The 27,321-nt window shown below is 39.2% G+C and overlaps 1 protein-coding gene across 1 annotated transcript in view; it reads left to right on the top strand.

The window, feature by feature from the left end:
- The first annotated feature begins 3,409 nt into the window (after positions 1-3,409).
- The window catches only part of LOC126191566 (ribitol-5-phosphate transferase FKTN-like), an 88,454-nt gene continuing 64,542 nt past the window's right edge, over positions 3,410-27,321 (top strand). The window contains exon 1 of the mRNA XM_049932482.1: positions 3,410-3,571. The gene's annotated coding sequence lies outside the window, so the exon portion shown is untranslated. The remainder of the gene's footprint in view (positions 3,572-27,321) is intronic.

Genomic DNA, 27,321 nt, shown 5'->3' with positions numbered 1-27,321 from the left:
TAAAATTCAAAATCCTTACAAGCACAGGCAACCACCATATTCAAACAACATTAATCTTTATCCAAGCATTAAGTGACTTGCAAGTTCATTACATTCTATACTCAGTAAAGCTCCCAAAAGGAGATTACAATAATGAGGTAAAGTTTAACCAATAATGGATATCACAATTTTTTTAACACAAAAGAAAATACCAACAGATACGCCCCTTCGTGACATTTTTTAAACAGGTGACGTCACATAGGCACGGGCAAATTCAAGTAGCAGAAGGGGGGCCCACTGGACCCAGACCAGTGGCAGTTAGACCCAGAACCCACAGCAAGCGGATGAGCTGGACAGGGTGCCGCACACAGTAAACTATAGTCAAGGCTGAATCAATAACTAATGCCCTTGACGTAACCTTAAAGAACGAGAGCAAATAGCATAATAACAAGTCAGCTTAGAAATTTAAACTACAGTAGTAGGTTAACATATGCCCACTGAAACTGGGTAGCTCATTTAAATTACCCCTGAACAGATTACTGATAAACTTAAACAGTCAAGTAAGGCTACCATTTCACAGTTTACGAGTGAACAAGTAATGCAAATAGATAACACAGAACGTACAGATTCAAAGTTAAGCCTGTGCTTAGAACCAACTATAACAACGTCCACACGGCTCACTGTACGAGAAAAAATATTATGGTTTCACCATACTGGTTTATCCTGTCCGTCACTCTGAACAGCAATAGTACCAATTAATACACCTTGCTTACTCAGACTGTATCACATCACAAAATCCAGATAAACCTTTAACCAAACACAATAACATGTGTTTACTTAAGCAGCACTAAATAGAGGGGACCTTTCGGTTGGCAGGACAACAGTTTCCAGTCATGGTGCCGATACTTGGGAAGCAAGGATCAGTATAATATGCGCACCAAAAACATGACAAGCAATTCTCACCAAATCTTTTATAAAATCTTTTACATATCCAAATCAGGGCCGCACGACTCGATTCGGGTAATGGGCCGAGTCCAGTTCCCACACTACAAGCCAGGCTCGGTCTTGAAAACGTGCCAAATACACCACAACCTCTGCGTCATGCCCCGACCTGCTCAACCACGCTCGCCTCCGATTCTCACGCGCCGCGCGGCTCTCCAGCTGTTCCCTTTCTAACCCCCCACGACACGTAACGTTAGCGACAGCCCCGGACGGTGCACAAGTCCGTCCAATCACCCCCCTCCACACCAATCCATATCCTAAGTTCCGCCCATGGTCTGCCACATGTTCCAACATCAAAGTTGTTCGTATCACAGATATGCCAGTCATAACAAGGGAGAAAATCAGTAGTTGGTAAGAAATACAGTTTTTCCGGTACCATTGAGAAAAGAATTAGAAATATGTTCATTGAATATGCGAGTTGAAAAATCATTAATAAGGAAGAAAAATAAAAATGGTATCCACACTGTCTCTATTATTTCATGAGCTTTCATCTGCACTATATCAAAAAATCTGCCATTTGTTAACTGCAGTGAGCGCAAATTTCCGTCACATCGCGTAGTATAAGAAATTTTGTTGGGAAATATTAATTGGTAGTATCGCCAAGGATGCTGTCCATTATCTCGATTGTCTAAAGTCGATGTTGTGCATAAACAAGGCAAAGTCGATGTCTTGGTTTGTTTCTGATTACCACATTAAGACTAAAGAATATAAGAGTGGGATAATGTAGAAATGCGTAATGCAAGCAGTCAGATATTTATACAGTGACATTATTCATTAATATTTGCCTGTGTAATGTGTGAAATTTTACGTGTGAACTCTTATGACTGTTTGCTTATAGCAGACACGAGATTACTTTGAGTTCTTCTTCAGAGTTTGAGAGCTTTAGAGCTGCCTATTGTTAAACATATGTACATAATTTCGTCAGTGTCATTCCAACACATCTTATCGTACTTTAATGTCTGTTAGGTATCAGTTTTGACAGCAGTTGGCCACAACAGTCAAGATACCTTGTGTATGATAACTTTATTGAGAGTGTATATCTATGTTTCATTTTCACAGTATTACACAAACTGCTAAGAAGTACTAACAGCACAACACTGCTAGTATGAACAACCGCGGTAAAGCAAAAAACGACGAACAAAAACACGACAGCGACGAGGACTACCAAAGATCATATTGATGCGCTCTTGGTTGGTGTGGCGGGGGGTTGGTGTGGAGGGGGGTAAATGGGTGGGGCTTGTGCAAATGTTCGGGGCTGTCGCTAAAGTTTCCTCCCCACGACAGCCGCGGCCAAAAGCCACGTCAAACGGCCGAGCCCAAAGATCACACCATACCGACACGATCGATCAATCGATACGAGCCGGCATGGCTCAGACACAAATACCATATTACACTGCAAGCATTCTTACCCATACACAACTGTCACAACGACTCAGCAGTAATAGAAAAACGATGAAGTACAAAACAGTAACTCAATTATTTACACAGGCTACCACTGCAACATACACAGAACGGAACATTACCCCATAAGCCACGAAACACAAAACTTTTGTACCATACTGATCTAAATGCTCGAGAGAGTACAATGATTTCAAACGTGGGCTCGCTTTACCAGCCAATCAAGCCTCACGCGGAGACAAAAATATCACGCTTGTCCCGAACACAGTAAAAAAATTAAATCACAAGTCTGAAATGTCGTAGCTAATTATTAATAGTTGGTACTAGGTCAGGAAAGCACAAAAGCCAAGTTTTAGGACACGGAAGTTTGTGGCCAAGAATGGGGGATATTCTCACCGAAGAAAGAAGTTGATCGCCTTCCACTGACCGGCTCAATCTTTCCACAATTACAACGGCTGCACACATCCCTTCCGTGTTGTATCTACAGTGCCCAACAGGTTCTTCTTCAAGGAGCCGGCCCCTCAAGACTGTGTTCGGCTTTTTACTGCAGCCCGCCAACAGGCCCCACACAATGTACCTTCAGCAACTCACACTAGCAGAGTAAACAACCCTCTCGAATACGATGCTCGCTTCTCAACCGCCTCTCAATAGCCTTTTTTTACGGTCTAGCTTGACCTCTGGTGTCGGCTGTCAGTTTGCCTCTGCCGAAGTTGTAACCAGGGCGAGAGCAGAGTCGATAGTGTGCAGCACACCAGAAGCACTGGCGCCCGCAACACAGAAAAGAAGAGTGTTATCACGGAAAATAACTCGATGATGTCTAAATTCCTCAGTATCCTTACCTTGCAATTTTTGTCGTTGAACGATATAATTTAATTGGAATCTCTAGTCGATATCTCGATCTGACAGCATCGAGCATCGGTGATAGTGGGATGGAGGGAGTATGAAAATGTTTTGAAATGTAGATGTGTTATGTGCTGTAGCTTTCGAATGTGTATTGTAACAAATGTGTAATGCTGGCGAAAACATGCGTGTTATTTCGAGAATAGATTTGTATCTCTTGGAGAGTTTACGAAAGCAGAACTATAATGCATCATCCGAGGGTTAACCACACACGGTGTTCTCACTGTAAATGAACAAAAACAGTTCTTAAGCTGGAGGCAAGAGAAGAGATAAAATGAGATCATTCGTACAAGTATGTTAAGGAGCTGTGTCTCATTCTGTGTAATTTTAAGCATAAGTATTGTATGTATTTTCGCCTGTATTTGAAGTTAAATTAAATGGTTGTCATTTAAATGCCTTCAACATAAAGCGAATCAGGATTCCAGTCTTTTGTTTAAGATGTAGCGATTAGTAATGATAGTCACTAACATATGTAACACTAGACCATTATTTTCCATTACGTTTATTGTTTTATTCAAAAATGCTTTTCCGACAGAAGAAAGTTCGGTAGCCGACTACCCATTGCTAATGGAACAGAGGGAACTGTTAAGACTGTAGTCCCAAATATAAGTAGGCCCTACACGAAATTGACGAAAGGTACAAGCGTTATAGGCAACAAACTGCCTACACTGAAGTTGAAGGTCCTGTTGATTCTGTATAGTATGCAGCGACCATCATATGCAATTTACTCGTGGAAAAGAGATGGGGAGGAGTTGAAATGTTGCAGAATAGGCTGTGTCTCATGCATATACGCGCGCAAAATTGAGGTTTGCCTGTGGACCACCCTATTCAGATTCAGTTTTCGTTCCATAGGCCCAAAAAATGGGATGATGCTCGTGGATGTGGAACATGTCAGAAAGTATAATATAAAACATTTGAATATAATACTACCATGATCATTTGTTAGGAGATTGTTGAAATAGATAAATATGATGAGGTAAACTGGAACAGCCAATATTTACAGAATGAACACGCTGTCAGAATGAAACATTGTTATGCACTATTAATAAATTTATCATACACAAAATACCTAATTTTGACTGTTGTGACCAAGTGCTGTCAAAACTGAAATCTAATGTACATTTTTACTTAAATTGGCGTAACAGTCTCTGTTGAGATATTCATCTAGAGAGAAGAAGGAGTTGTCTATCAAAAAGTCTTTCAGACTCTGTTTAAACCGTGCTTCATCTGAAACCAAGTTGAGGAATGGCCATTGTTCTGTTCAGGTTCATACCTGACATGCTCCTTATAAAAATATGGTAACAGCTTGAATGTCTTTCAATCTTTGCAACAGAAAAGTTTGTAGCATGGTAAAGTGTAGGCCTACATGTTTTTATCCACATCCTACAATTTTTTTTCAGTTTTCCTAATGTCCCAATGCTTTTGTTCACGTTGATCCCATTGTCAAACAGGACTGACAGTTTGAGGCTTCGAGCTAGATTGATTTGAACTCATATTTACTGTTAGACTATGCAGGATGTTATTTTATTGTAAGCCAAGTCCTCTCATTGAATGTATCAGCTATCTAATGTCTGCACTTGTGCACTGAAATTACCTGAATGTGTTTATAGAGCAGAAGATTTAACTTCATACTTGCCTACAGTAAGCAAATGATAATATATTAGTTTTAGGACACCTTCCAGCATTATCTGATGCCTAGTCTCCATGATTCTTTATTATGCCATTGATCTCTTAAATTGGTGGAGATTTGTATATTGATTGGGCATGGCCACAGTTTAGATGGTTTAGATTCTATATCATGTTTGAAAGACCCTTCTGCATCCATCCATAATCAAACTCTTCATTACGTATTTTCTTGGTTCTGGATATTTCCAGTGACGTACGAACATGTCTATTGCAGTGGCCTCCGAATTAATCGCCACTTTCTAGATGTAACTCTTCATGTCTGTGCACCACGTAACAAGCAACTTTTAATTATAGTTCAGTGGATAATGTGTTTCTGTTTCTTTCCTGTTTTGCTACTCCAGAAGATTCTGTTTAAACAAGAAATCAGTGTTCTAGCTTGAGTTATTCGTATTGTAATTTCATCATCATCTTTAAAGGTGGTATCAAATTCTGATCCTAGATATGTGTAACTACTGTGAGCCGCATTTTCCTCTGTATCTTGTTTTAATGCTGGATAGTTCTGCCTCTGTAGGAGGATATTTTGTTCTCTTGATGTTAAGCTCCAAGCTCCATTGTTTATACTCTACCTCTAGTTGTAGTTTTCATGCCATAATTCTTGATGACCTTTTTGTTGTCAATCAGGACTTGATTGTCCGTGCATTTCAGTTTATACCAGCAGGTTTCACACATACCTGTAATGATTTCTCTGCATTATTTCATTGATTTTTACTGTTTATATTCTAAACAGGATATATGGCCTTGATACAAACCCTTTGTGACAGGAAACTTTAGAGAGAGTTCTATGAATAGGTTTTATTCTTGATGTTGAACCATTATACATTATACAAATTTTGGAGAGCACATGTTAAAGTTTGATTGATATTTGAATCCTGTAGCCCTTTGGGAAATACGGAAGCGTCTGATTCCACCCGTCTCCTTTGACCCATGATGACACAAATATGGCAGACACGACCATCCACTACGACTCCAATATGGCGCATATGACGTCATCTACATCTACATGATTACTCAGCAATTCACATTTAAGTGCTTGGCAGAGGGTTCATCGAACCACAATCATACTATCTCTCTACCATTCCACTCCCGAACAGTGCGCGGGAAAAACAAACACCTAAACCTTTCTGTTCAAGCTCTGGTTTCTCTTATTTTATTTTGATGATCATTCCTACCTATGCAGGTTGGGCTCAACAAAATATTTTCGCATTCGGAAGAGAAAGTTGGTGACTGAAATTTCGTAAATAGATCTCGCCGCGACGAAAAACGTCTTTACTTCAATAACTTCCATCCCAACTCGCGTATCATATCTGCCACACTCTCTCCGCTATCACGTGATAATACAAAACGAGCTGCCCTTTTTTGCACCCTTTCAATGTCCTCCGCCAATCCCACCTGGTAAGGATCCCACACCACGCCGCAATATTCTAACAGAGGACGAACGAGTGTAGTGTAAGCTGTCTCATTAGTGGATTTGTTGCATCTTCTAAGTGTCCTGCCAATGAAACGCAACCTTTGGCTCTCCTTCCCCACAATATTATCTACGTGGTCTTTCCAACTGAAGTTGTTCGTAATTTTAACTTTCAGGTACTTAGTTGAATTGACAGCCTTGAGAATTGTACTATTTATCGAGTAATCGAATTCCAACGAATTTCTTTTGGAACTCGTGGATCACCTCACACTTTTCGTTATTTAGCATCAACTGCCACCTGCCACACCATACAGCAATCTTTTCTAAATCGCTTTGCAACTGATACTGGTCTTCGGATGACCTTACTAGACAGTAAATTACAGCATCATCTGTGAACAACCTAAGAGAACTGCTCAGATTGTCACTCAGGTCATTTATATAGATCAGGAACAGCAGAGGTCCCAGGATGCTTCCCTGGGGAACATCTGATATCACTTCAGTTTTACTCGATGATTTGCCGTCTATTACTACGAACTGTGACCTTCCTGACAGGAAATCACGAATCCAATCGCACAACTGAGACTATACCCCATAGCCCCGCAGCTTGATTAGAAGCCGCTTGTGAGGAACGGTGTCAAAAGCTTTCCGGAAATCTAGAAATACGGAATCAACTTGAGATAGCCTGTCGATAGCGGCCATTACTTCGTGCGAATAAAGAGCTAGCTGCGTTGCACAATAACGATGTTCTCTGAAACCATGCTGATTACGTATCAATAGATCGTTCCCTTCGAGGTGATTCATAATGTTTGAATACAGTATATGCTCCAAAACCCTACTGCAAACCGACGTCAATGATATAGGTCTGTAGTTCGATGGATTACTCCTACTACCCTTCTTAAACACTGGTGCGACCTGCGCAATTTTCCAATCTGTAGGTACAGATCTATCGGTGAGAGAGCGGTTGTATATGATTGCTAAGTAGATATCAGCGTAATCTGAAAGGAACCTAATCGGTATACAATCTGGACCTGAAGACTTGCCCTTATCAAGCGATTTGAGTTGCTTCGCAACCCCGAAGGTATCTACTTCTAAGAAACTCGTGCTAGCAGCTGTTCGTGTTTCAAATTCTGGAATATTCCATTCGTCTTCCCTGGTGAAGGAATTTCGGAAAACTGCGTTCAATAACTCCGCTTTAGCAGCACAGTCGTCAGTAACGGCACCATTGGCACTGTGCAGCGAAGGTATTGACTGCGTCTTGCCGCTTGTGTACTTTACATACGACCAGAATTTCTTCGGATTTTCTACCAAATTTAGAGACAATGGTTCGTTGTGGAACCTATTAAAGGCATCTCACTATGAAGTCCGTGCCTAATTTCACGCGTCTGTAAATTTTAGCCAATCTTCGGGATATCGCGTTCTTCTGAACTTCGCATGCTTTTTCCGTTGCCTCTGCAACAGCGTTCGGACCTGTTTTGTGTACCATGAGGGGTCAGTTCCATCTCTTACCGATTTATGAGGTATGAATCTCTCAATTGCTGTTGCTACTATATCTTTGAATTTGAGCCACATCTCACCTACGTTTGCATAGTCAGTTCGGAAGGAAAGGAGATTGTCTCTTAGGAAGGTCTAGTGACACTTTATCCACTTTTTTAAATAAAATTATTTTGCTTGTTTCTGGTGGATTTGGAAGAAACGGTATTGAGCCTAGCTTCAATGACCTTGTGATCACTAATCCCTGTATCAGTCATGATGCTCTCTATTAGCTCTGGATTGTTTGTGGCTAAGAGGTCAAGTGTGTTTTCGCAACCATTTACAATTCGCGTGGGTTCGTGGACTAACTGCTCGAAATAATTTTCGGAGAAAGCATTTACAACAATCTCGGAAGATGTTTTCTGCCTACCACTGGTTTTGAACACATATTTTTGCCAACATATCGAGGGAAGGTTGAAGTTCCCACCAACTATAACCATTTTATTTGTTACGAGACTCAAATTTTCTCTGAACTGTTCAGCAACTATATCATCGGAGTCTGGGGGTCGGTAGAAGGAGCCAATTATTAACTTAGTTCGGCTGTTAAGTATAACCTCCACCCATACCAATTCGTACGGAGTATCTATTTCGACGTCACTACAAGATAAACCACTACTGACAGACACAAACACTCCACCATCAATTCTGCCTAATCTATCTTTCCTGAACACCGTCTGAGACTTCGTAAAAATTTCTACAGAACTTATTTCAGGCTATAGCCAGCTTTATGTACCTATAACGATTTCAGCTTCTGTGCTTTCTATTAGCGCTTGAAGCTCAGGGACTTTCCCAGCACAACTGCAACAATTTACAACTAGAATTCCGACTGTTCCTTGATCCAAGCACGTCCTGTATTTGCCATGCAGCCTTTGAGATTGCAGCCCACCCCGTACTTTCCCGAGGTCTTCTAACCTAAAAAAAACTGCCCAGTCCACGCCCCACAGCCTCCGCTACCCGTGTAGCTGCCAGCTGAGTGTAGTGAACTCCTGTCCTATTCAGCAGAACCCGAAACCCCACCACCCTATGGCGCAAGTCAAGGAATCTGCAGCCAACACGGTCGCAAAACCGTCTGAGCCTCTGATTCAGACCCTCCACCCGGCTCTGCACCAACGGTTCACAGTCGGTTCTGTCAACGATGCTGCAGATGGTGAGCTCTGCCTTCATCTCGTGAGCAAGACCGGCAGCCTTCATCAAATCAGATAGCCGCTGGAATCCAGAGAGAATTTCCTCAGATCCAAAGTGACACACGTCATTAGGGCCGACATGTGCCACCACCTGCAGCTGGTTGCACCCTGTGCTCTTCATGGCATCCGGAAGGACCCTTTCCACATCAAGAATGACTCCACCTGGAATGCACACGGAGTGCACACTGGATTTCTTCCCCTCCTTAGCCGCCATATCCCTAAGGGGCCCCATTACGCGCCTAACATTGGAGCTCCCAACTACCAATAAGCCCACACTCTACGATTGCCTGGACCTTGAAGGCTGAGAATCATCCTCTGAAACAGGGCAGGCAGCTGCATCTGGCTCAGCCAGAGACAGTACCTAAAACCTGTTTGTCAGACACACCGGGGAGGCTTTCTGATCAGCCTCCGGGGACGTCTTTCGCTGCCTGCCATGCCTTGGAACGACCTCCCAATCAAACACAGGCGAGGGCTCAGCCCCACCGTGGGCAGCAACCTGGGCAACCACAGCGGCAGACTGATCTGGGGACAGACGGGACGAGGTTGACATCCCCGTGATACCAAAGTCCGGCTCCCCACAGTGGTGTCCATTGGCAACAGCCTCAAGTTGCGCGACCGAAGTCAGCGCCGCCTGCAGCTGTGAGTGAAGGGATGCCAACTCAGCCCTCATTCGAACACAGCAATCACAGTCCCTGTCCATTCTAATCGATGTTGAACAACAGTTACTGAAACACGAGTCCGTGCCTAGATAACGCAAGGGAAACACACAAAGAGTGTATGAATTAACATGTGCAAATGCCTAACGACTGCACTACAATCTGCCTGAATTTACGATTACAGTAACTAAAACTCGAAATTACACCTCCTATGCGAAACTCAAGCAATTTAAGTAAGAATCTACGAAGTAAACACAGAAAAGAAGCTATATACGTATCTTTCTGTGTAGTCTATGTGCACCAACTGGGAGCTCAGGCCACACTACACAGAAAATCCACTGGAATCGATCACTTCCCTTGACGTACATAGGTCAACAGCAACTATCAATACCACACTACTCAAAAGCTGAAGAAATTTTACTAGAGACAATGCACTGTCCCCCATCATCCCAGACAGCCAAAAACTGTTGCCCTTGTCAGTCATATCCATACTTACTAAAGGAATAAACAAATCAATTTACCTTAATTTGCACATGATGAACAGAAAAAAAACTACAATAACGTAGACATAACAAAACCGAAATCGTTAACTCACTGAAAAATATTCCGCTGAAAGCACAGTCGCTACTGATACCACACACATGCAATGCTACCACGCAAGTGAACCCCATTCTCCACATAACACACTACCCATAAACACACCACCAGAGAGAACCACCAACCGCAAGAATACACCACCTATAGACAAGCCACACATGCAAACTAAACTAAAAACATCACACAGCACATAAACACACCACCAGAGAGCACCACCGATCACATCAAAACGACACCTACAAACACGCCACTCTCACTAACTAAACTCCGCGCTGTCATGACACCACACATCACAACAGCTTTACGTCATGGGTCAAAGCCGATGGGTGGAGTTGGACGCTTCAGTTGACCCGCCCTTTGCAGAGCATTTGGTTAGGTACAGTATGAAGATCTACAAACAAAAGATGGCTTTCTTGGTTGGTGTTTGATCTTTCCTGTCTTACTTGCTTCAATTGAAACACAGTATCTAAACCCTGATTGCTCTTCTTTCTCTTGATCTTTGTGTTCTGACTCTGCTATATCTCTAAGAATCCTTGAACAACGCAAATGACTCATTGTACTTATTGCTGAAATACCGAATATAAGTGTCCTGCTCATTACTCAGTAGGCTACTGCCCTAAACTACAATACATAATTACTTAGTGGGGTTAGCATGTGCTTTAATAACTCAGGTCTTAACCTAAGACTGACGCTATTCAAAATCTGTTTCTTATTTCGAAGATCAGCTTCTGCCTTCCACTGTACTGTATTGTCTCATGCATTTCTTTAATAGATTGGTATGCTGCCATCCACCATTTCTTCTTTTCCTCTATCAGTGTTTCCATATTAGTATACCTGTTATAGTCACCATCTGGCAAAACTGAAAATAGTGAATACACATGTCTGTTTTGACCCATGATGTCATCAGGATGGTGTCCGCCCCCGGTAGCTGAATGGTTAACATGACAGAATGTCAATCCTAAGGGCCCGGGTTCGATTCCCGGCTTGGCCGGAGATTTTCTCCGCTCAGGGACTGTGTGTTGTGTTGTCCTAATCATCATCATTTCATCCCCATCAACGCGATAGTTGCTGAAGCGGCGTCAAATCAAAAGACTTGCACCCGGCAAATGGTCTACCCGACGGGAGGCCCTAGTCACACTACATTTACATCAGGATTGTGGACGCCCGTATTTCAAGCGTAAATAATATGACAACCATGATGTCACTGATTACGATTGCGAACAATCATAAATAACGCACACAATATTTAACTCCAGCAATAAAATGAAACTACAATGACAACCACACTAAGTAGGAGATATGACAACATTCAGTAGCTCAAAAGAAACCCTCAGTAGTAATAATTCCAACACAACTCGAAAACCTGGTGCTACAAAATTCATTTGATCTATTTGGTAATGAGAAAGAAGCCTGCAGTACTAAAAAGCAACACACCCAAACCGTCAAATCTATTACACAAACGTTCACTTGCCCTAGCTGTCTAAAACAAGGCCCACAGTACAACAAACCAAAACTCACATAACATGTACAAACAAACTAACCAAACCAACAATGGTAAACTGTATCCGCAATACCTGTTAACCACAGTTCAACACAGTTACCAAACATCAACAAGAAAAACAGCAAAATTGGTGACAATGTGCATCATCACCCAATTTCAAAGTACTTCACAAGCGAACGACCACAAACTCTTCCAGTACAAACCTTACAGACACTATCCACAGTGTCAAATGACTCACAAGGGATCACCAACAAATTCTGCAGCATGCCATCACAAATACGATCTGCCACCATGACATCACACAACACAGTTAAGTCATGGATCAAATCAGTCTGTTCGAATCGCACCCTTCAGTTGGCCTCAACATCCTCTGAAATGTCATTTGCACATTCTGATCTATGTCCAAGCCTGCAGTTTATCTCCTCTACTTCCCTTTTCAGTGCAAGCTATTCCTAGATACCTTGGCATACCTTCACTAATCAATCCTTATTACTATCAAATCTAAATTACTACTAAGTTGATCTATACAGCATTAGCAAAACTATTATTTGATCCCCTTGGGTTAAATGTAGTTAAAACTGAGACTATTTATGGATTGTTCTGTTACATCTTAGTAGGACAGTTCCACATTTAAGGTTGAATAACAAAAACACTGTTTTTGTTTATTTCAAACTAGTTTACATCTTACTGGGCCATCTTCAGGAAACAACTGACTAACATCTGGAAGGGGCACTAGTTCTTAGGTAACCAAACATTATAAGCAAACATACAATACACTTGCATAGTGTATTGTGCATGAATTTGATTCTTAACATTGACATTACACTTCAAAATAAATAAAAATCAATACCAAATGGACAATATTATGTATAATAAATAATTACATATTAAGCATAATCAATAATTAAAGTACACAATTTTACAGGTTAAATGGTTGAAACACTTAAGTTTGTTAGGTGATGTCATTGACGGAGGAACTGTTAAAGTGAACACTTTTCATTTATGTTCTTCAACAAACACATTTTTAACATTATAATTTAAACTTTAGGTAATGGACAATAATATACATAATAATCACAATCTTGCTGCATTACATGTTATATGGTTATGATGCCATAGTTTGTAAGGTCGTGACATTGGATGAGAACTGTCTGACTTAACTTAAGTTGTGCATCAAACATGTTTTATATCATAAATCGCATTTTATGGAATGGACAGTATATGCTGCTATGTTGTGCAGTGGAGTTCTTGTGTTGATGACAATATGACAATGAGATTCCTCGCTTGTTTCACACTCACTGGTGCCTACAAACATGTTTCGCTACTGAACCAGAATTTGTATAGCAGTCAGCCTTGCGCAATATAAACTGACTGTTCACAGCCATTAGAAAATGATTCAGGGGGAAATGAATGCTTGAAGCACCAGCAAGCTCTGAAACAATTTGGCCATAAGTAAGGAGCCTTTTCCTCTTTAATAGGACTAAAATGTACTATTTCTTTTCTGCTGCATAATTACTGCAGCCTATGTCCATTCGAACCTGCTCACCGTACTGAGCCTCGGTATCCCTCTACAATTTTAGCCTGGCACCCCCCAAAAACCAAGCGTGCCTACACACACACACACACACACACACACACACACACACACACACACACACACACAAAAATATCTCTCTCTCTCTCTCTCTCTCTCTCTCTCTCTCTCTCTCTCTCTCTCTCTCCCCCCCCCCTCTTCCTCCCGCTCCACCTCCCACTCCCCCTCTCCCTTCCACTACCATATTGATAGTTCCTAATGTTAAAGGATGTGCTTATCAACCATCAAGTTGTGCCACAAATTCCTTTTCTCCCCAATTTGATTCCATACCTCTGGGCAATTCCATGTCAAATCAACAAGTGCTACAACCTTACCCTCTTGGATTTAAATGAAATTAAGTATGCCTGTAGTACTCATAAATAGTACCACATATTAATTTTTTCACATTTTTCTGATAAAAAGTTACCAAGTAATGGACTTTGAAAAATTGAAAAAATGACAAATTTTTGACTCGCGGAACAATGTTGTTTTCTTTATAACTCGTGTTCTAATTAAGCTAGAACAATAAAATTTATTTCATTGGAAAGCTCTTTTAAAGAGCTTATATATGATACCAAAAATCATTAGTTTAATACATATATACACATTGTTTATAAAAACAACATTGTTGAATTTATCGAATTTTGAAAAACTGTATTTTTAAAATTCTCAAAAAAATATATGTGAAAAATACACTTTACATCTACATATTCTGAAAGTTTCAACTTGGGATGAGCATGGGATCACTATCAAAAGCAATTTTACGTGAAGGGTGGTGCTTTAAAAATTTGTAAAAACTAATTTATTTTAGATATTAGGCCTACTTCTCAAGAGCTGTATGTTGTTGTAAAATGTGGAAATTAAAAATAACTTATAATTAACAAAAGAACATATGTTTTATGCTTCTGTAATTAATAAATATAAAATGAAAACTTAAAAAAAAAAAAAATAAAAAATAAACATAGGAAGATGAATACCTGAGATCAGACCTAAATTCAGTTAGTAATTACAATTATTTACAAATAGGCATCCTATTAGTGCACTTATTCATACTTCAAACTAATCATTCTGTTGCACATCATTTATGCACTGGGTAACTTATATGTTCGCCCTGTAGCAGTTTGAGGGTTCACGATTGCCACTACTTCCCTACTGCTTATGGAAAGAACGTCTGGATGACTCGGAAATGTAAAAGATGGTGACGGTCCATGTGGATGTAAGAAAATAACTGTGATTTCATCCTTCTCCTGATTTTTTTCAAGTACACAGGTTAACCACCAGCGTCCATTACAATCACAAGCAACATATCCTTTTATGTCTTTGAACGGTATTGTATCACTGTCAGAAACTGTCACCAGTTCAATTTTACTATCATCAGAGTTTGAATACACTTTTGTTATTATTTTGTCCTTGCTAACAGGAATAAAAGTGTGAAGTTTTTGTGTCCCTACAATTTTGCAGCATTTCTCAAATCTCTCCATAAGTTTCATTTCTTCATTTTTGTGATCTTCTTTAGTAGCATACTTGAAGTTCATTCCTTCTATGTTATCCTTGGAAAACATATAAAGTTGTTTAGGTGTCATTATTTGATCACTGTATGGCCGTTGCAAACTTGCTCGAGCTGCAAGTCGTTTAACTGTTCCACCAACACCATCACTAGCTCCCTTCCCATGCAAGGTGGCTGAAAAATGCCATTCAGCTTCAGTTTGGAAATCTTCTTCATGATGGCACAGGTTGATAAAGTTCTTCCTATTTTTATAATGAGCTGCTGCTCCATCAGAGAAATAATATATTTTTCTTGGTTTTCTACCGAATTTAGCAGTCAGGAAGTCCATCAAGTACGACTGAAACAAATACACAGCAACAGTGTCACGTGTTAGGCATTCTGATATGATTACAAGACTTGTGTACTCGAGTTTGTTCCCATCTTTGTAATAAGCAACAATGGGATGAATCGTTGCTTGCATGTTTGTCCAGTGATAGCCTTGAACTTCGTCCTGGATGACAAAGGAGTAATTCTCAGAAAAGTCACAGATCGCTAAGACCTCGCCTTCTTTAAGTTCATTTCTCAGTCTCTTTTGGAAGGTTGATTGTTGACTAGCAACAAACGAATGTTGTGTAAGCAATTTTAATTTATCAAAAGAAACAATCAATAAAGTTGTCAGATGATTTTATGATTGTTTCTAGAGATGTGTGATCAACGGAAACCCATTGCTGATAAGTTATATTATCAATATAATTAGTATTCAACAAATCTTGTAAATATGTCTTAAATGTTTCTGGGCCAGGGCAGAATTTACATTCACCAAAATGACAAGCAGGTAATGACGGATTACATACAACTCTTGTAATGCAGTCTTTGTAAGTTTTTATTGGATTATCTTCATCCTTTGTCAGCTGAGGAATGTTACATCCAGTCATCATGAGTTTGAAGTTTTGATGGGTAGTACACACACAGACACTATGTGTACCACTACTTCCAGCTAAAACACAATTTTTGGGATGTAGGTCTGTAAACTTCGAAAATCCAATTTGGAGCTCTGGATGGTTGTCTTTAGAGTTCATGTAAATTTCTTTCAAATTACTTAAAACTATCCGTTTTTGTACTTGCAGTTTTTCTCCATTATCTCTCACAAGCACAAAATCTTATTTCCCAGGCATTGCCCTGCTTATCTCATCAGAACAATAAAAGTTTCTAACAAAATCAGCAGTTGTTTTGATCAAGAGTCTTGCCTGGTTTTGGGTTTGGTGAAGACAAAATTCCTTTGACCTTCACCAAATCTTTTACTCTCTGAGCCATGTAATTTGTTACGTTAAATTCATCTTGAAGCTTCTTAACACTCCAGCCTTTGGGTAAAATGGTAAGAATTTCCATCTGTTTACTTCGAGATGTACATGTATGAAATTTATCTTTTAGCTGACTGATCATCTCAGAGTCTGCATGATCATGTACCTCCTCTTCTTTTTCAGAAGGAGGCAATAATACCCTTTGTTTGAATTGTTGAAGTTAATTTAATTAGTTTTTCCTTAGGATATTTTGCTTCACACAGTCGTTTCTTCTTAATTGGCGATTCACCAAAAGACTGCAAAGAAGCATTCAGCCTTTCTAAGGCCACACTTGCTGCAATGTCTTGTACGTCACTATCACACAAAACATTTTCACTTTCTTGTTTCAGCACAGAATACAGTAGACCATCATCATTTTCTGTGCTAGATGTATCACAAATTTCTACTCGTGCAATTTTTTACGGCAGTTGTCACACAATTTAAATCAAAAAGTTAAGAAAGGTTTTCTTGCTTTCATCCATTGTGAAACAGGCCGTAAGTTTCTCTTGTGGTTATTGTAGCCCTTTTCATTAAATGGATTACAGCACAAAGCTGAAATTTTAGGCATTTTATATTTCTCAAGTGAACAAACTAATTAAAAAAAAGTTTTTGAAGTTGAATGCCCCAGCTTTCTATATTCAATACTACACAATATTACTTCTCTGTTCTTTCACTTCCTGTAAAAAAATATTTAATTATGTTAATAGTATGCAAACATTAACTGGTTGTAGGCATACAAACTTCCAGACTCTTGTCAGGTTTGTACAAAAGTACCTTTAAGCTAGATTCAAAACACATTTCAGAGTTAATCACATAATTTCACTACAGCTGCCTCACAACAAAAGAATGTGTGGGTCACTTTCAACAATAGGTGAAAATTGCTGACAACATTAACTAGAGATAAAATACTGAATAGATTCCAGATAGTAACACCAAAGAATCATTTTATATATAATCTTTAAAATGAGAGATAGTTTCCTTTTTTTCTTTGTTTTCCCCGTGGTTTTACAGCTATTAATAAATAGTTAGCACTAAAGTTTAATAAGCAGTTATTCGTTTCAAAAGTACAATTTTTGGACCATGTAACAAAATCTAACACTGTAATATTTTCATGTGTAGCAAAATAATAGAAATTCACCTATCTGACTGTGATTTTGGAGAATCGTGGTAAACATAAAATTGCTTTTGATAGTGATCCCATGCTCATCCCAAGTTGAAACTTTCAGAATATGTAGATGTAAAGTGTATCTTTCAAATATATTTTTTGGAGAATTTCAAAAATACAGTTTTTCAAAATTCGACAAATTCAACAATGTTGTTTTTATAAACAATGTGTATATATGTATTAAACTAATGATGTTTGGTATCATATAAAAGATTTTTAAAAGAGCTTTCCAATGAAGTAAATTTTGTTGTTCTAGCTTAATTAGAACACGAGTTATAAAGAAAACAACATTGTTCCCCGGGTCAAAAATTTGTCATTTTTTTCAATTTTTCAAAGTCCATTACTCGGAAACTTTTTATCAGAAAAATGTGAAAAAATTAATTTGTAGTACTATTTATGAATACTACAGGCATACTTAATTTCATTAAATCCAGGAGGGTAAGGTTGAAAATGATGGTTTCATTTGTTGATTTGACGTGGAATGACCCCTCCTCATTAATGGCAGAGGGCAACAAAAAAATTTTTTGAAAAACTTTTTTTACTTTGATAGCTGATCTTTATAGATTTTAATGAGCTGAATACAAATCTAGCCTATTTTCTTTTTGTATCACCCATAGCTTTTGAGCAATATGCTTTTTATTATATAGTATAAAAATCCTATGCTATATGGTAAATGGGGAAATTAATGAAATGAAATGCTTTGTTACAACATAAGCATGGTATGTATTTGCAGTAAGTTATTTGAAACAATGATGTGTTAATAGAGTTCTCACTTGTCAACTGGAATTGGTTTGTATTTTCTTTCTCATTTTTCATTCAGCTTCTTGTGTAACTTTTTCTACGATGAGTCGCTTGCTGCACTTCTCAGTGAAATGACCAACAGTAGTCCCCCATCATGTTGGTGTTCCAGCGGCCTTGGTAATGTTTTTCCATCGCTTTGACGTCCTGGTGAAAATGCTCTCCTTGCTACTCACTAACATCTCCCATATTGTCAGGTAGTGACCAAGGTGACTGTTCAAAAAGTGAACTTTCATGGTCATTAAACATGCTAAAGTTGGCAATTTCTTTAACATTGTGGCTGTAATAGAAACAAATTCTGGGTCTTTTTTATGTCCTAAGAACTTTGTAACGAATTGCTTCAATGATACTAATGCTTCTTTCTCATTTAAGGTCATTGTGGTTTCAAAGTTAACATCAAACATCAATTTTCTCTTGTCAGGTTATAACACTATACTGCATCGCGTATTATATCAACATACAATGTGTTTAACGAAATATGGTATTACGATGCAGTAAATGTTACCCTCTGGGAGGATTTAAGAGAAGTGCTTGACTTGCCATAGAATTGTAATCTCGGGGCTTTGGTGTGAGTTTTTTCCATGTGGGTGTAGGGGTGTGGGAATAGGGGAAGTAAATGAGACTCATCAGTGGTTTTTTAGGATATGTAGGAGATAGGAAGATACTAGAACAGGAGGGGAAAATTGCTGCCCTTCAGGCTTAGTTAGACAAGGCCAGGGAAGATCTTGGCAGGTTAAGGAGGGAGAAGGGTAAAGAGATGTGGGAAGTGGCAACAGGTAATGGGAGGAACGGGCCTAGAACTTTGTCTGACAGCTTCGTGGTTAATGTGGAAAATAGATTTGACCTGTTGCTTCAATTAGAAGCTGGTGAGCCTCAAGCAGTTGCAGGTGTATACAGGCCACAACAAACTTTCAGCAGCAAATTGAAAAGTAAGAACGTAGGGAAATCAATAAAGAGAAAGAAAGTGTTGTTGTTGTTAGGTAGTTCCCATGGAAGAGGTATTGGCCAACTTTTGCAGGATGAACTAGGATCAGAATACAAGGTCACCAATTTTTTTAAACTTAGTGCTGGTCTGGAGCAGGTGACAGAGGATTTAGGATCACTTTGCAAAGATTTCACTAAGGAAGACACCGTGGTTATAGTGGGTGGGCCAGGTAATAGTAATGACAGAGATCCTGAGTACAGTATAGAATGTGACCTGGCAGAGACTGCATCAGCTTCGAAGCATATTAGTGTTGAGTTTATATCTGTTCTTGGGCGTCATGACTGACCTCATTTGAACTCTTCTGTCAAGAGAGTTAATTTGGAGTTGGAACGGCTGCTTATGTCTGATGCAGGGTCACACATTGGTGTGGTTCCTGTTGATTCTCTCAATAGGTGGGATTATACTAGGTATGGCCTTCACCTCAACAGGAAAGGGAAGGGTAAACTGGCTGGGAAAAAGCAGGAAACTTGAAGGGGGGAGGCACTGACATGAGTGATAAAATACCAGTGGTTATAGGGTTCAGAAAAGACCCTTTTTTAGGGTAGGGAGGACAGAAAGAAACCAAAATTTAAGAGAGGTTAGGACTGAGACAAACCTTCAGTTTGAGAAAGAAACGAAAAACATAATTCTAGCTTATTATATCAGCATAAACAGCTATTGGTTAAGAATTTTCAATAATCAGCAGATATTTCAATTCTACCCAATTTTAACTCAGTCAGTGTGAAATTTCAGCTATCTTTATTGCATCAGAATATTCGAGGACTGAGAAAATTAATGAATTTATTATCTGCATAGATGAATTACAGTCCTCAAACCCAGTTGACATAATCTGCCTCTCTGAACATCATTTGACCACTGGTATAGAACTTTTCAGTGTTTCGGGGTTTAGGTTAGCATCTCACTTTTGTAGAGCAGAAATGGAGAAAGGAGGAGTTGCCACATTCATCAGGAACTGTCATAAATTTAAGAACATAGACATTCACAAATTTTGCCTAGAACAGCATATGGAAGCATGTGCAACAGAAGTAGAATTTCACAAAAAATCCTTCATAATATTAAGTGTATATCGAGCACCTGCAGGTAACTTTAATCTGTTCATAAAACACCTTGAATCTGTACTGGCCCATTTAACAACCAGAAACAAAGGAATAGTGGTTGCTGGTGATTTCAGTGTAGATTTCCTTAAAGACTCTCCCAATAAGAACTTATTTGACTCAGTAACACTTATCATTCAACTTAATTCCCATTGTAAGGTTCCCCACTAGGGTAGCCAATTGCTCACAAACAGCCATTGATAATATCTTTATAGAAAAATCCAATGAACAAAATTATATTACAACACCAATAGTCAGTGGCCTCTCAGACCATGACATGCAGTTCCTTCTGTTAAATGAACAGGATATAAAATCTCTTACATCTGAGCTCAAGAGGGTAATCAATAAGCCAAAAATTGATAATTTTAGGACACTCCTCGGAGACATTCTTGGACTGATGTTTACAGTGCTCATGGCATGACTGAAAAATATAACACTTTTGCTAATGAAGTGTGCACCTTATTTGAACACTGTTTTCCCTCAAAACTAACCTTTGTTAGAGCAAAGTCTACAAAGAAGCCATGGATTACTCAAGGAATAGGGGTATCTTGTGAAACAAAAAGAAAACTGTGTCTGTCAATCCAAAACAGTTCTGATGTTGATGCTACATCTACATCTACACGATTACTCTGCAATTCACATTTAAGTGCTTGGCAGAGGGTTCATCGAACCACAATCATACTATCTCTCTACCATTCCACTCCCGAACAGCGCACGGGAAAAACAAACACCTAAACCTTCCTGTTCGAGCTCTGATTTCTCGTATTTTATTTTGATGATCATTCCTACCTATATAGGTTGGGCTCAACAAAATATTTTCGCATTCGGAAGAGAAAGTTGGTGACTGAAATTTCGTAAATAGATCTCGCCGCGACGAAAAACGTCTTTGCTGTAATGACTTCCATCCCAATTCGCGTATCATATTTGCCACACTCTCTCCCCTATTACGTGATAATACAAAACGAGCTGCCCTTTTTTGCACCCTTTCGATGTCCTCCGTCAATCCCACCTGGTAAGGATCCCACTTCGCTTTGCAACTGATACTGGTCTTCGGATGACCTTACTAGACAGTAAATTACAGCATCATCTGTGAACAACCTAAGAGAACTGCTCAGATTGTCACCCAGGTCATTTATATAGATCAGGAACAGCAGAGGTCCCAGGACACTTCCCTGGGGAACACCTGATATCACTTCAGTTTTACTCGATGATTTGCCGTCTATTACTTCAAACTGTGAACTTCCTGACAGGAAATCACGAATCCAGTCGCACAACTGAGACGATACCCCATAGGCCCGCAGCTTGATTAGAAGTCGCTTGTGAGGAACGGTGTCAAAAGCTTTCCGGAAATCTAGAAATGCGGAATCAACTTGAGATCCCCTGTCGATAGTGGCCATTACTTCGTGCGAATAAAGAGCTAGCTGCTTTGCACAAGAACGATGTTTTCTGAAACCATGCTGATTACGTATCAATAGATCGTCCCCTTCTAGGTGATTCATAATGTTTGAATACAGTATATGCTCCAAAACCCTACTGCAAACCGACGTCAATGATATAGGTCTGTAGTTCGATGGATTACCCTTCTTAAACACTGGTGCGACCTGCGCAATTTTCCAATCTGTAGGTACAGATCTATCGGTGAGCGAGCGGTTGTATATGATTGCTAAGTAGGGAGCTATTGTATCAGCGTAATCTGAAAGGAACCTAATCGGTATACAATCTGGACCTGAAGACTTGCCCGTATCAAGCGATTTGAGTTGCTTCCCAACCCCTAAAGTATCTACTTCTAAGAAATGTGTGTGCTATAGCACATTACAAGAAATACTGCAAAATATTAAATACTGTAATACGAACATCAGAGCACATATATTATAAGGAAAAGATAGTCATATCAGATAACAAAATAAAGACAATATGGGATATAGTGAAGGAGGAGACCGGTAAAACCAGATATGTAGAGGGACAAATAGCATTAAGAGTAAATGATACATTGGTTACAGATGTATATAGTGTTGCAGAACTTTTTAACAAACATTTTATAACTGTTACTGAAAAGATGGGGTTGTCAGGTTCTGTGGATGCTGCTATGGAATACCTCAGACCAGAAATTTCAAGTAACTTCCATGATATAAATTTAACCCTCACTACCCCAGCAGAAATAATGTCCATCATAAAATCTTTAAAAACCTTCTAGTGGGTACAATGAAATATCAACAAAGTTAGCTAAAGAATGTGATTATGAGTTAAGTAACATATTAAGCTATCTGTGTAATCAATCATTTATCAGTGGAATATTTTCTGAATGGTTGAAATATGCTGAAGTTAAGTCACTGTTTAAGAAGTGAGATAAAGAAATAGCACCAAATTTCCATCCAGTTTCACTTTTGCCAGCATTCTCAAAAATTTTAGAAAAAGTAATGTACAATCGGCTTTATAACCATCTTATCTCAAATAACATACTGTCAAAGTCGCAGTTCGGACTTCTAAAGGGTTCTGATATTGAGAAGGCTATCTACACTTACAGTGAAAATATACTTAATTCATTAGACAAAAAATTGCAGGAAACTGGTATATTTTGTGATGTGTTAAAGGCATTTGACTGTGTAAATCACAATATCCTTTTAATTAAATTAGAATAGTCTGGTGTAACAGGAAATGCTGCAAAATGGTTCAAATTTTATATCTCTGACAGGAAACATAGGGTGTTATTAGGAAAGAGACATGTTTTAAGCTAAAAGGCATCATCCAACTGGGAACTAATTACATGTGGGTCCCACAAGATTCCATTTTAGGGCCCTTACTTTTTCTTGTGTATATCAATGACGTTTCATCAGTAACATTACCAGATGCCAAGTTCGTTTTGTTTTTACCGATGATACCAACATTGCAATAAATAGCAAATGAAGTGTAGTCTTAGAAAGGTCAGCTAATAAAATATTTGTGGACATTAATCACTGGTTCCTAGCCAATTCTTTGTCACTAAACTTTGAAAAAACACACTACATGCAGTTCAGAACTTGTAAGGGGTGTTCCACGAGGATATGCATAACATACGATGACAAGCAGATAGAAGAAGTGTACAGTGTTAAATTCTTGGGATTACAGCTTGAGGAGCACACCATAGAACTGCTGAAGCGCCTTAACAAATCTCTATTTACAATGCGAATTGTGTCAGACATAGGGGACAAGCTGGCATACAATGCTTACTTTCATTCCATAATGTCATATATATATATAGTTATAATATAAGGAAACATTCCACGAAGGAAAAATATACCTAAAAACAAGGATGATGTGACTTACCAAATGAAAGTGCTGGCAGGTCGACAGACACACAAACGAACACAAACATACACACAAAATTCAAGCTTTCGCAACAAACTGTTGCCTCATCAGGAAAGAGGGAAGGAGAGGGAAAGACGAAAAGATGTGGGTTTTAAGGGAGAGGGTAAGGAGTCATTCCAGTCCCGGGAGCGGAAAGACTTACCTTAGGGGAAAAAAGGACGGGTATACACTCGCGCACACACACACATATCCATCCACACATATACAGACACAAGCAGACATATTTAAAGACAAGAGTTTTGTCTTTAAATACTGGAATGACTCCTTACCCTCTCCCTTAAAACCCACATCCTTTCGTGACTCCATCAACCTCCTGACCCCACCGACACCCCTACCTTCTACCTTCTTCCTAAAATTCATAAACTCAATCATCCCGGCCGCCCCATTGTAGCTGGTTACCAAGCCCCCACAGAACGTATCTCTGCCTACGTAGATCAACACCTTCAACCCATTACATGCAGTCTCCCATCCTTCATCAAAGACACCAACCACTTTCTCGAACGCCTGGAATCCTTACCCAATCCGTTACCCCCAGAAACCATCCTTGTAACCATTGATGCCACTTCCTTATACACAAATATCCCGCACGTCCAGGGCCTCGCTGCGATGGAGCACTTCCTTCCTGTGTGTTTCGCCTTATAGGCGTGTGACCTTGAAGCGGACTTAGCCGCTAAACGAGGCGGCCTGGAGCTCGGGGCCCTAGTATTACTAGGCCCCGAGCGGGCTATAATCAAGTGCTTCCGGTTGCGACATGCTGAGTCACGCTCGCTTACTGAATGAGCGCGCTAGTGGGGGCAGGAAGTACACATCCTGTTCTGTGGCAGCAGCATGCTCAGTCGACTCGAGGCAGCCGCACGGAGCACACAGCCATGCCGTACCGCCGTAGAAGATATGCAAGGAGGAGCAGAATGCCAGTGTACAAGACAGTGGATACATTTTCCATAGAGGGAAACATTCCACGTGGGAAAAATATATCTAAAAAGAAAGATGATGAGACTTACCAAACAAAAGCGCTGGCAGGTCGATAGACACACAAACAAACACAAACATACACACAAAATTCTAGCTTTCGCAACCAACGGTTGCCTCGTCAGGAAAGAAGGAAGGAGAGGGAAAGACAAAAGGATTTGGGTTTTAAGGGAGAGGGTAAGGAGTCATTCCAATCCCGGGAGTGGAAAGACTAACCTTAGGGGGAAAAAAGGACAGGTATACACTCGCACACACACACATATCCATCCGCATATACACAGACACAAGCAGACATTTGTAAAGGCAAAGAGTTTGGGCTAAAACCATCCCACTCGCCTTGGTTCATTACCAGGTTTTTGTCCATCTTAGTTATTGTTATATTCTTATATCTTTAACTTTCAAACTTAGGTAACTTTCTGTTGTTTATTTTTTCTAATATGTTATGGGTTCATGCAACTGGGAATTTTGTGATTCATCTACTTTTGTTTTTCGCGTAATATTTGTTTTTTACAGTCTCTAACAGTAAAACTCTACGTCCTGTCACACGGCGCCAAATATGACTTTTACTACAACGTTTGTTATATCATTATGCAGTTTACCTAGTGATGATAAGATTTTAGTCCTGTCACAAAGGGAGCCAAATATAACATTTACTGCATCATAATACCATATTTGGTAATGCACACTGTATGTTGATATAATACACAATGCAGTATAGTGTTATAAGGTCCGACAAAGATGCGTTCTTTTAGTTTAGCTTCTGAAAGGTGTGGAAATGTTAGGCAGAGATACGTAAAACATGGTCCATCTCCAGACAAAGGCTTTACAAACTGTCCTATTAGGCCTAACTTTATACGTAGAGGTGGTAGGAGTACATTTTTGGATCTACAAGGTTTTTGCGTAGAATGTTCTTCCCACCAGGTTTTAAAGACTCCCTCACAGGCCAGTTTTTTCTGCACCAGAGTTGATCCCTAGCCCTACTGTCCCATTCACGCAAGAAACATGGAAATTTGGTAAAGCCACCTTGTTGACCAAGGAGCATGCATGTTACTTTTAGATCGCCACAAATCATCCAACCATGAGCAGAATAGCCTATTTTATTTAGCACTATTTCTAGGTTTTCATAACTTTCTTTCCTATGTACAGAATGTCCAACAGGTACAGATGGATACATGTTACTGTGTAATAAAACAGCCTTTAAACTAGTTTTGGATGAATCAATAAACAGCCTCCAGTCTTCCTTTTTGTATTCAATACCAAACTCATTCATCAGACCGGGAATGTCTGAGCAGTACACTAAATCACCTTCTTGTTGAAAAATCTTGGAAAATTGCTGCTCTCTCTTTCTATACATGTATATGCTGGTTCCAACTGCCAATAAGTTCTCTTTTAATCTAGAGCCAAGCAATTCAGCTTTTTCTTCTGTTAAGCCCAGATCCCTAACCAATTCATTAAGCTCGGTCTGAGTAAACAATTTGGGCTCTAGACTTTCTGTATTACAATGGAATTCATCATCATCTGGTTCATGTAAATCAGATTGTACATCAGAAAGTGCTTCTGTTGGAATAGAATTTAAATCGTCTGCTGGTTCAGGAACCGGCAAATCTACACCATGCCCTACTGGTCGGATGGCAGATAGGAGTTCAGCGTAGCTTGTTACCTTCTTGTTTTTCGAATTATGACCAGTAATATCAACGCTGCAAAAGTAGCATCAGAATGATTTCTTGGCTCCCTCCATATCATAGGAACAGCAAATCTAAAGGCTTTTTTCTCATTTTAGACCATTTTCTCAGCTCCTCAACACACACGCATAACATACCTTATGTGGCGCCCAAGATTTATCTTGATCACCAAGTTTAGATCAAAAGTATGATAGGTAAACCTTTTTCACAAGTCTGTAATGTTTCTTTGATGTTTTTTTAATCATTAATTCACTACAAATATAACAAAAACTGTCAGCAGAGTTTTTAAAACCATGATTAGACATTGTGCTGAGCACATCTACAGGAAATGGGAAAGTGAGGTTCGGTTGACAGTAAACAAAACACCATCTGTTAACACAAAAATAATTGACCTTTTTCTTTTGCCAGCAAATGTTTTTCAGCAGTGCTGCCAACATCATCTACATTCATTACACCACCTTTTTACATTATTTAACTGTATAAAAGCTGTGAAATTCTTTAAACAATCACTTAATTTAATAAATTTAACTGTAAAATGTGAAGAAATTGTGGGCAATAAATTTTTAAGTATCAGATTGGGATTTCCCACCCTAAAAAAACATAAGAATAAGGCATTTTCAGCAAAAAAGTTTTCCATCATTGGTCTGTGTTATTGATCTCCCATTTTATCTTTGGTATTCTTCTACATAACCCATTTCAAAAGTTTCAATTCTCTTCTTGTCTGCACTGTTTTTTCACCATGTCTCACTTCTGTACAAGGCTACACTCCATATAAATGCATTCAGAACAGATTTCCTAACAGTTCAATTTATATTTCATGTTAACACATTTCTCTTTTTCAGAAACATTTTTGTGCTGTTGCCAGTCTGCATTTGATATCCTGTGATTTTATTGATATACTTTGACCATTGTTATCAGGTATTTTTGATACCCCATTACCTAATCTATTTCCCTCAGATTCATCTGATTTAATTCAACTACATTTATTATCTTCATTTTACCTATTTTCAAGACATTATCCATGTCCCTCTACTGTTCTTCCAAAT

This window comes from Schistocerca cancellata, chromosome 6 (assembly GCF_023864275.1).
Source record: "Schistocerca cancellata isolate TAMUIC-IGC-003103 chromosome 6, iqSchCanc2.1, whole genome shotgun sequence".
NCBI lineage: Eukaryota > Metazoa > Arthropoda > Insecta > Orthoptera > Acrididae > Schistocerca > Schistocerca cancellata.
The sequence above is the reverse complement of the archived record's forward strand: the minus strand, read 5'-3'. Positions and strand labels throughout refer to the sequence as shown.